Raw genomic sequence first — 11078 nt, forward strand, 5'->3', positions numbered from 1 at the left:
TTTAGCTTTCCCAGTATTTCTATACTATCTCACTGATTACTTGTTAATTGGTCACTGCAAGTGCCTTAAGTATTTAAATTTCAGTGAACTGAATTTATTCACATGTTAGCTTTCAAAGGTTGTGATGGATACTTGGATAATCCTCAGTTGAATTTACTCACTAACTACTGTGAGCGTTTTGGCATGACTTATGTGCTTGTATAAACACAGTAACTGCTAAAAGAGACGTAAAACCATGCTCACTCACAGTAACTGTTAATCCTCTGCATTGTGCTGGCAAATTGGGGATAAACCTGTGACGATCAAACTTAGTTAGAATCCTTGTTTATCTGTGACATCTTCCAACTGGTGACATTTTAGTAAACTTGAAAAGTGATGATGAATTTTAATATTCATATTATCATAGTTTTTCAAATTGTAAATAAAACTTTGATAAAATTGTGCTACACTCTCTGGAAAAATGTCACGTCACGTCACATCAGCATTTTTTCAGTTATATTGCGGCGAAATAATTGCCAGCTTTTGGGACTACATGTAACATGGCTGCTTTTATATTTCTTATAAGGTGCTTGACTGCCTCAGTAGTGCATGATCAATTAGAATTTTTATTGTGTAAACAAATCAGTCAAGTTTGCAACAATAGATGAATAAGTTGATAAATTTGGAGCGCAGTTACCGATTAACAACTTAAAACATAGAGACAGGTCGTCGATATAAAACAAACGTTATGGTCCTGTTAAGACGATTGACAGTTAGAACGTTGGAGTAAATGACCCTATATTGTAGGATCAATCGCTTTTGACATCGCAAGACTCATGACAAGTCAAAGCTGGCCGCCCTGGTTACGTTCTTATGGTGACAGCAACTATGCCCGTGGATTTCAGAGAAAGATATGATTTTTACCTTGATGTTATTACAATAAGCGAAAATGTCTTCAAAGTCCACAGTTTGTTTAATAGTACAAAAAGAAGTATCTTAAAAATTACGTTTTCTTTTATTGAACACAATATTTGAACTGTATTGCTGTAAATAATCTAGCCTGCTGCCTATGTAACTTAAACATATTTATGTATGATCTTCATATGACACGTCTTATGACCTCTATTATCCCTGCTGACGCTATCGTAATGTTCAATTTCAGTCTGGCACTCCAAGCGTGAATAAGCATTATACATGCGTTGATAAACCACACTGACGCATATACATTTTTGTAGATATGAAACATTCTAGCTAGTTAATTGTGGATACACTGGGCACATATACATAAGAAAACCCCGTGGCCGATGAATTGGTACCTTGAAATGCAACAAGAAAGAATCTTGTTTATTTCCAGGCCATCCTGATCATCGTTTACTCCTACTTCATGCATGGTTAGAGGCAAGATGGGCAACAATGCAGTTTACCGGGCGCAGCCCGAGCTCTACCATCCGCTCAATTACCGCGCTATAGTGCCACCGCTGTCTCGTTATACCGTTACCGTGCCTCACGCTCTGATGACGCAAGATCAAAGGCGCCGCCCAGCATTTATTAGACAACAGACAGGGTTGTCTGTTTCGCTTTGAACCACCATCCCCACCCTGTCGGTAGGGGCTATCTAATCGGTGAGCACATAACTGTGTCCAGTCTACCGCGGGGTTTGATGCGGTGTCAGTGTCGAATGGTTTTGTGATAATTGTGCAAATATGCATTGTATATCGTACATTTTTGTTACTAACTATCCTCTTATTTGCTAAAAGAAAACGGATATTACCAACAGTAAGTTAGCCAACTGGCATATCCACTGCCTGCTGCATTCCTAATATAGGCTAAACGGTCCTGTTTGTGTGTACTAGACGTAACATCCGAAGACTAATAAAGTCAATTTTAAGACAGTACAGACTATGGAGTCGAAAGGTAATATGTCCAGAACGCATCTGCTGTGTATAAGAGGATGTCTATGACCTGAAATGTAATAACGTTAGATCGCAAGGGCGAAACATTAATGTAGATACACGAGAGTTGGGACACTGGCTGTATAACACCAAGACATGCGGTTTGAAATCAGTCACTGACATAAGAGATGATGGTACTTAAACACACAATTTTGCTTTCATATGAGTGAGTGAGTTAATATTTAACGTCACATCGGCAGTATTTCAGCCATATCGTGACGAGCTTTCATATGAAGCATTATGAGAACTGGGGAGCCAATATGCAAGTACTACACGCATTCACACACGGAAGAAATTTATAGTTGATATTGTATATTTTTCAATCAATATGAACACGTGTATATCAAAATAGCAAATAAACAAGTCCATGGAAAATGCTTTGTTGCACGATAATGGTTTTTTTTGCTTTCACTTTGACATTATATATCATAACAGAGTAAGAGAAGGTTTGGGATTCCGCTTGAAAGTACTAAAATAACAACTGTTGTTTACTGAAGAGAGAGTTTTTATGATAAAAACATTGACTATTAATTTCTTCTCTCATTTTCCAATGTCGTTCACATCAAATATCTTCTCTTTTTCTAAACTGTTAAGAATTTTTTTTAACATGATCACAAGGTAACGAGCCTGTTGAATGTTACCCTGTGAGATCTGTCAAATCCATCACGGGTTTGACGCTATCTACAGGTTCAGCCATTTCCAATTTCCTTCACTATTTATTGGAAACGTTCAGGAAAATATTTCCTTTCTCCCTTAATCCCATCTTTCATGCATGTAAAACAGGTACTTAGTGAGAGCTTTATATAATCCATACAATAAACTAATGTTCATTCATTATGATATTGATGGGTGTAGGGAGCAGTAGTCCCTTTGAATTTTATGATTTAACACACTCACATTTATGTACAGTTTGACAGATTATAATAATATGAATATAAAAAAGCATCACCACTTTCCAAGTTCACTACAGTGTCACCAGTGGGAAGTTGTCGCGGATAAACACGGATTCTAACCAAGTCTGATCTTTGTATACCATGGAATGCATGAACTGGTTGAGTGACTTCTTTCCATCAGAATTACACACAGAGAAAGAAAGGGCTATAATCCTGAAGTATAGATGGTATTAAGTATTCACTACCAATGTCCTCTAATAATAAAATGTTCCATTTGACATCACTAAGCACCAATACTCAGCAGGATCATTTGGGCAATTGTAAAAATCACCTCTATTGTGAAACCCCCAGTGATTGTTAAGATAACAAATCCTATCTGTAGTCAGACAGTCTTTATTCATTTCCAATATCCTCCAGTAAATAGTGGGTAATGCCAGAATAACACCCTCTGAAAAGATACCTCTAGTCTCCCACAAAACCTCCTCTTATTAACTTTTACCATAAACAAACAAAACGTTGGGTGTGGGGAAATGTCAAGTATTGAATATCAAGAGAACTATTTTTTCATAACTGAATACCCTTATGGACCTTCTATTATAAGAAATACATCTTCTTGGAGACCTTTTAATTTCAACGGTTATATGCAACTTACGTTTAAATGTATCTAATTTTACAGTTAAAAAAGGTGTAGAAATATGTTAATGTGTCAAACGTATTCAATATATCTTCACACGCAACGCTTGTTGCATTAACATTCATTTATTATCATCATCAAGTTTTAGGTTTTACGTCAACTTCACAGTCCTGTATTTCGTCGACGGGGTAGGTGGGGTTGAATAATAAATAATATGCTTATTTAATAGATATAAACCACCATACTTAATTGTAGGGGAGGGGTGTGTGTGTGTGTGTGTGTGTGTGTGTGTGTGTGTGTGTGTGTGTGTTAATACATTACATTACATTATTTAGTATAGTAAATATTTATAGGTATATATGTTGACTATAAATCATAAATGATGCATATATGAAAATAAATGATGTATATATGTAAATAGGGATATATCAAATATAATACTAGAACATATGGATTTTGTTACAGAAGGACAAAGTTTAAATATAGATAAACTTAAGCCCTAATATATTAGTAATGTATAGCTTGTTAGATGTAAAGCATAGCAGGATATAGTAATATAAACAGTTAGGCTGTTTATCAGTATGAGGGGCTTGCTAAGTAAAGGAAAACTGAAGTGAAGCCCAGCTTCAACATTCATATATTTTTATGTTACCATGTTTTATAGCGCTTGTACAAGAAACATATTCTCCAGCAAAAGCAATTAAGCATTAAGAAACCTGACAGACACTTTTGACGTTCAATGATGTATTATAATGATGTGAGAACAGATCTTCTTAAACGATGTACTTTTACCGATCCTTTTTTCAAAGGTTATTCCTACTGTGAGCAATTTACACTACTTCTATCCAGCTCAGATCTCACCTTTTACGTGGCCAAAACCTGCTATGATATTTTATTGAAGCGCCGATCTATTTTATATTCATGATGTATATATTGTATGTATATTCATTGTAGTATATAAGTTGGTTTTATGATCTTATCGTCTCTCATTAGTGGTTTTACGACTGGCAGTAAGTTTTAAGCATGTTTTGATTTATATGTATACTGTACAATGTACCTTATGGGTGAGACGCAAATAAATTATTGTCTTGTCTTGTCTTGTCTTCAATCCGTAATCTGTAGGTTTGTTCATAGGGACAGGACGTCGATCTTTCTGAAGCATTGTTTTCACACAACAGCCGCTAAACCCTAAGCTTACTCTGCTCCATTCGCCTTATTCAAAAAAAAATCCGCGAGTAGTTTCAGCTCTAGTGACGAACTGCGAGAGGAGGCTTCTTTCCCGGGAATACCTCTGCCTTCTGGCTTCAAACGACCGAATTCGAAGCATTTATTTTGTAATGTAGGCTTACATACATTTACACTCACGCACGCACACACATAAAATTACATACATTTAATCATACATACAGCCATACATACCATGCATACACACAGTCATGTAATCATACGTACATACTGAATATGAAGCGTGTGTATTGATCTGTTGTCTTAATCACTGATCCATCAAGAGTGTCAGTCGTCATGTATCAAATCTTTATAACCGGTGAGATTGTGATAACTGTCACACCTGACTTATTTGTCTGAATGACACGTCTGAAAACGGGGTAACGATTTTCTGTGCTATAGAATCAAAGTACCGTTGTGCTTCATGTGTATGGAGTACATATATCTCATGATGATGTGTCATTCCTTAATCAGTACGATGTATGGCAAAAGTATAAACACTTAAAAGTAGACACATGTTAACGATAATAATGACAGAGAGATAAATAAACGCAGGTCGGGTAAGTATTATTACTTTGGTTAATTATAAGTTGCCATTTTTTAAACAGTTTTTCATAAGATGAAAGAGATGATGGTGCAGAAAAATGACTAGCAATTAACACTATAACCGTGATGCAATCGCGTTACTTAATACAATCCACAAAGAACCATATATAGGGCGCTTTTTTACTATTTATTCGTTATATGATATCAATAATTCATTTATGGATACTAAAGAATGAATTTATATCACACATTTGATTTTGTTTTATCATGAAATGTTTATAAATATGGCAAATCGGTTTTTAGATATCAATAACTGAATTTATTATCAAATGATGTACTTTATCATCACTCTATGCCCGTTTTTTAATAATTCGTGTAGATAGGTACAGTATCGTAACATTTGCATATATAGTCATATTCAGATGTTGTCTCTACATATATGTAAGGGCAAGCTTCTTCCTTTTGTTTAGTCAGCAGCTTTCCTCCTGGCTATGGATGTGGAACACAGGCTTTAGGGTTACATATGAATCTTGTTATCATTGTATTTTAATGCGATTTGAATATTATTATTTACTATCGTACTTACTTCTTAAATGAGACGTTTTATATTTATATGTCACCACACATTACAATTATTGCTTGTAAGCTCAACACAATTGACAAATACTCTTAAAGGGGCACTGATCTAACGCCATTCCCCGGACTGGTTGTTGCCTTTGTTATTGTTTTTTCCCCGTGACCAGAGACTTGGCTACCGTCTGCAAGGACAGCTAAATAAACTTGGAGGCTGGAGGCAATATTTGTTTTACGCATATTTGAACACTGGTTGGTTAACTGTGATCGAAGATTTCGACAAAGGGCGCATGTTGATTAATTTCTTCAGCCTAAACAAACAGACAAAAAGAAGGACGGAGCTCATCAGATGTCGTCATTTGGAAATACCTCAGATGGTTATAGTTTAATAAAAAAAAAAAGTATCCATGCAGTGAAAGCATTTTCGGATTTCGGATTGCGTCGATAATACGATTAATACTCCCTTGTTGTCATCCACGTTTTATGGTATAACCCTACACTTGTGTATTTGTCGTCATTCACTTGATGCTCAGTTAATGAATTTATTACAGGTACAATTAGTGGTAGCACCACTTAGATTACCTGACAAAGGTTCAATCTATATCCAGGTTTGAAGTGAGGTGAAATGTTTGTTTTGTAACATGCACGTGGCAGCCAAGCAAGAGGTGAATGATAAGTTGATTTGCTTTTTTTTGTAAATCAACGGATCGTTCCTACTCATCAAAGGATTAACAGAAAATACGTTGATTGATTAATCACTGTTATCTTTCACAGTGGATATGTCAAAAGTGAGTGTTTACATGTCAAGGTTTACTAAAACAAAGGAATACACTCATATCATGGCGTGAAGTGCCGATGTAAAAACAACATACTCTGTTCAAAGGGTTAACTGATAATACGTTGATTGATTGGTCATTGTTATCTATCACCTATTGGATTTTGTAGGAACCGTGGACGTTATGAAAATAGTTGTCACGTGGGCTTTCTCAGCCGACCCTTGAGACTTGACACCTATGTGAAACACCTGAAACAATCTAAGTGATCAGTTGAGAAACGAACACGGGTTATAATATTCCGAAACGATATATATCTTTTAAAATATTTATTTGTTACAGAGACACGTGACATCGAATAAGTTTCTTTGTACAGCTGCAGACAAGTGGGATATTGTTCCTATGTGTGGATAGTCACGGATACTTTCCTCGAAAGAGGAAGCTGCCTAAAATTTATACACATAAATTTGGCAGGTTGTAATTATGGTATTTGCATTTTGGTTTCCTTCATTTGCTGTAGCATTGAACCGATTCGTTCTTGTTCCTCTACGTCTTGGTTGGGAAGTTCTTCAATGCGCGATAGACGTTGTTTTCACAAGTCTTTTCCTTTGTAAGCGTGTATATATTACCGTCAATTTGTAAAATGTGATTCTCTCAGGCAATTTATAAAATGTGTCCAGATTGACTAAAATTTATTAAGACGATCAAAAGGGCCTAAAAACATCACAACAGATTATTATGTAGGATTAGAAGCCAAACAACATAGAAATGTACTTTGCAACGTAACATTTTCAGTCTCTTGGTGATGACATTAAACATCAAAATGTTTGGAATTCGTTATCATAATAATACAGATGGAAATGTTTTTCAGTCACTTTGTAAAAGAAATGGATATTGAGGCGTTTAATAAATTTTAAAATGTTACACATTTTGACTGTAAAAAATATACACACTATAAAAAAAACAATGCTCAGGTGAAATATTTACTTTGTGTTGCAAGTAAAAATAGTGTAAACGAAAATCGCAAAATTACCAAGCAAGTGACTTATCAAAACTTCATCACCATTACCGATGCTACCCACAAATATACCTACATTTCCTTATTATCTCGGAAACTGTATTTCATTTTGTTGATCAATGTGACCATACGCCCTTATTACTACCCATAAAAGTGACTAATGCGCTTACGAATGGCGCAGCAGAGGTCGCGAACTAGTCTAGATTTCTGCTATACATCCGGTTACTCACTGGGAAAAAAACAATAACAAAGGCAACAACCAGTCCCGGGGAATTGCTTTAGATCAGTGCCCCTTTATGTCTAGTAAATCATTAATGTATGTTGAAAAATATATATTGTAAATGCCAGAATGATTTATCTAGGACCAAGTAGAAGATGTATGGACAGCAGCGCTGGGAATTTATTCAACAAGCCTGTGAAAACAACACTGCTTTAGCTCAATGTTTACCCCTCCTGGCGGCCATTATGCAACGGCCATCTTACACACAGCCCCGCGCTCACGTCTACAGGTCTCTTCCTGTGGTACGGTAATTAGTAGAACCCCCCTCCGTCAAGTGTATCCTCCATGATATTAACCTACTCTCATTAATTAAATGCTGCCCTTTCCCAGCGTCACGGCTATGGAGCTGAGACAAAGAGACCCAACCATCATAAAGTAATTAGGGTCCAATAAAAACAATGCTCCACCAAACCTCATAAACATGATCACTGAAAGTCGTACTACAGGCGTTTATGACAAAAAAGCATTTGAATAGCAATAACATTCTCTTAAGACCATCGCAAAACATCATGTAGAAGCCACAACAGTACTCATGTTTTCCAACAAAATCACATCTAAAAATGAGACATCAGTAAGTACATATAATAAAATGTGTGTTAACATTTTTCGTCAGGAAATCAAAAGGTTGTCTCCTTGTTACCACCTCCAGGTTCAGCTAAACATGGGTCCTTCTTTGGTCAAAAGTTTGTTCCCCCTCTAATGAGTGTGACACGCGTTGCACACGAGTGACGAACGGGGTGCACACCTGTGTGCAACGCGTGGCGGACGTGTTCCACACGAGTGACCAACCCGGCGCACACGGGTTGCGTAACGCGTTGCCCATGCGTGTAAGGGGAATGAACTTCTAGGCAGTAGTGTAAGTGGATATACCCAGGACAGTGAACACACCATGACGGATGTAGGTATACCCAAGACAGTGATCACACCATGACGTATGTAGGTATATCAAGGACAGTGAACACACCATGAGGTAAGTGGGTATACCCAGGACAGTGAACACACCATGACGGATGTAGGTATACCAAGGACAGGGAACACACCATGACGTAAGTGGATATACCCAGAACAGTGAACACACCATGACGGGTGTAGGTATACCCAGGACTGTGAACACACCATGACGGATGTAGATATGCCCTGAACAGTGAACACACAATGACGTAAGTGGATTTACCCAGGAAAGTGAACACATAATTACGTAAGTTGATATACCCAGGACAGTGACCACACCAAGACGTAAGTGCATATACCCAGGACATTGAACACACAATGACGTAAGTGGATATACCCAGGACAGTGAACACACCATGACGGGTGTAGGTATACCCAGAACATTGAACACACCATGACGGATGTAGGTATACCCAGAACAGTGAACACACCATGACGGATGTTAGTATACCCAGAACAGTGAACACACCATGACGTGAGTGGATATACCCAGGACATTGCACACACCATGACATATGTAGGTATACCCAGGACAGTGAACACACCATGACGTAAGTGGATATACCCAGGACAGTGAACACACCATGACGGATATAGGTATACCCAGGACAGTGACCACACCATGACGGATGTAGGTATACCATCGACAGTGAACACACCATGACGGATGTAGGTAAACCCAGAACAGTGAACACACCATGACGTAAGTGCATATACCCAGAACAGTGAACACACCGTGACGTAAGTGGGTATGTAGGTATACCCAGGACAGTGACCACACCATGACGGATGTAGGTGTACCAAGATTAGTAAACACACCATGACGGATGTAGGTATACCCACAAGAGTGAACACTCCATGACGGATTTAGGTATACCAAGGACAGTGAACACACCATGACGGATGTAGGTATACCAAGAACAGTGAACACACCATGACGGATGTAGGTATACCCAGGACAGTGAACACACCATGACGGATGTTAGTATACCCAGAACAGTGAACACACCATGACGTAAGTGCATATACTCAGGACAGTGAACACACCATGACGGATATAGGTATACCAAGGACAGTGACCACACCATGACGGATGTAGGTATACCCAGGACAGTGAACACACCATGACGGATGTAGGTATATCCAGAACAGTGAACACACCATGACGTAAGTGGATATACCCAAGACAGTGAACACACCATGAAGTATGTAGATGTACCCAAGACAGTGAACACACCATGAAGTATGTAGATATACCCAAGACAGTGAACATACCATGAAGTAAGACAGTGAAGATACCATGAAGAATGTAGATATACCCTGAACAGTGAACATACCATGAAGTATGTAGATGTACCCAAGACAAGGAACACACCATGATTTATGTAGATATACCCAAGACAGTGAACATACTATAAAGTATGTAGATATACCGAGGACAGTAAACACGCCATGGCGTATTTAGATATACCAAATACACTAAACACATCATGACGTATGTAGATATACCGAGTATTGTGAATACACCATGATGGATGTTGATATACACTGAACACTAAACAGGCCATGATGTAAGTAGATATACCCAAGACAGTGAACACACCTGGAGATATGTAGATATACCCAAGACAGTGAACACATCATGAGATATGTAGATATACCCTGAACAGTGAACACACAATGACGCATGTTGATACACATGAGAGGAGTTAAACAACAATTTTCAAGAAGGATTTTCTGTCCACTTTTATTACAAACAGCGCCATATGTATTTTCAACTACATTTTAAGTACAAGACATTAACTTTCATCCTTGAATACACACGAGGAGAGTAAAACAACAATTTTCAAGAAGAATTTTCTGTCCACTGTTATTACAAACAGCGCCATGTGTATTTTCAGTTACATTTTAAGTACAAGACATTAACTTTCATCTTTAAGTACAAATGAGAAGAGTAAAACAACAATTTTCAAGAAAGATTTTCTGTGCACTTTTATTACAGAAGTCCTTTATAGATAACAAAACAAATGTCATTTTTAAAATGCTTTGGAAGCAAATATAAATCTTTCTGACCAAAATGTTGGCTGTATTAAATGAAACAAACTTTTGAAATAGTAAACACAAACAAAATGTAATCAATCCACTGAAAATAAACTTCAGTCCAACTTTCAAGACATGTTAAAGCATTCATTAAGGGATTCCATTACATCCAACAGCACGTTCAGAACATACAGGTTGATCAAGTCATCTATAAA

The sequence above is a fragment of the Haliotis rufescens genome, unplaced genomic scaffold (assembly GCF_023055435.1).
Source record: "Haliotis rufescens isolate VD_foot unplaced genomic scaffold, xgHalRufe1.0.p SCAF_5, whole genome shotgun sequence".
NCBI lineage: Eukaryota > Metazoa > Mollusca > Gastropoda > Lepetellida > Haliotidae > Haliotis > Haliotis rufescens.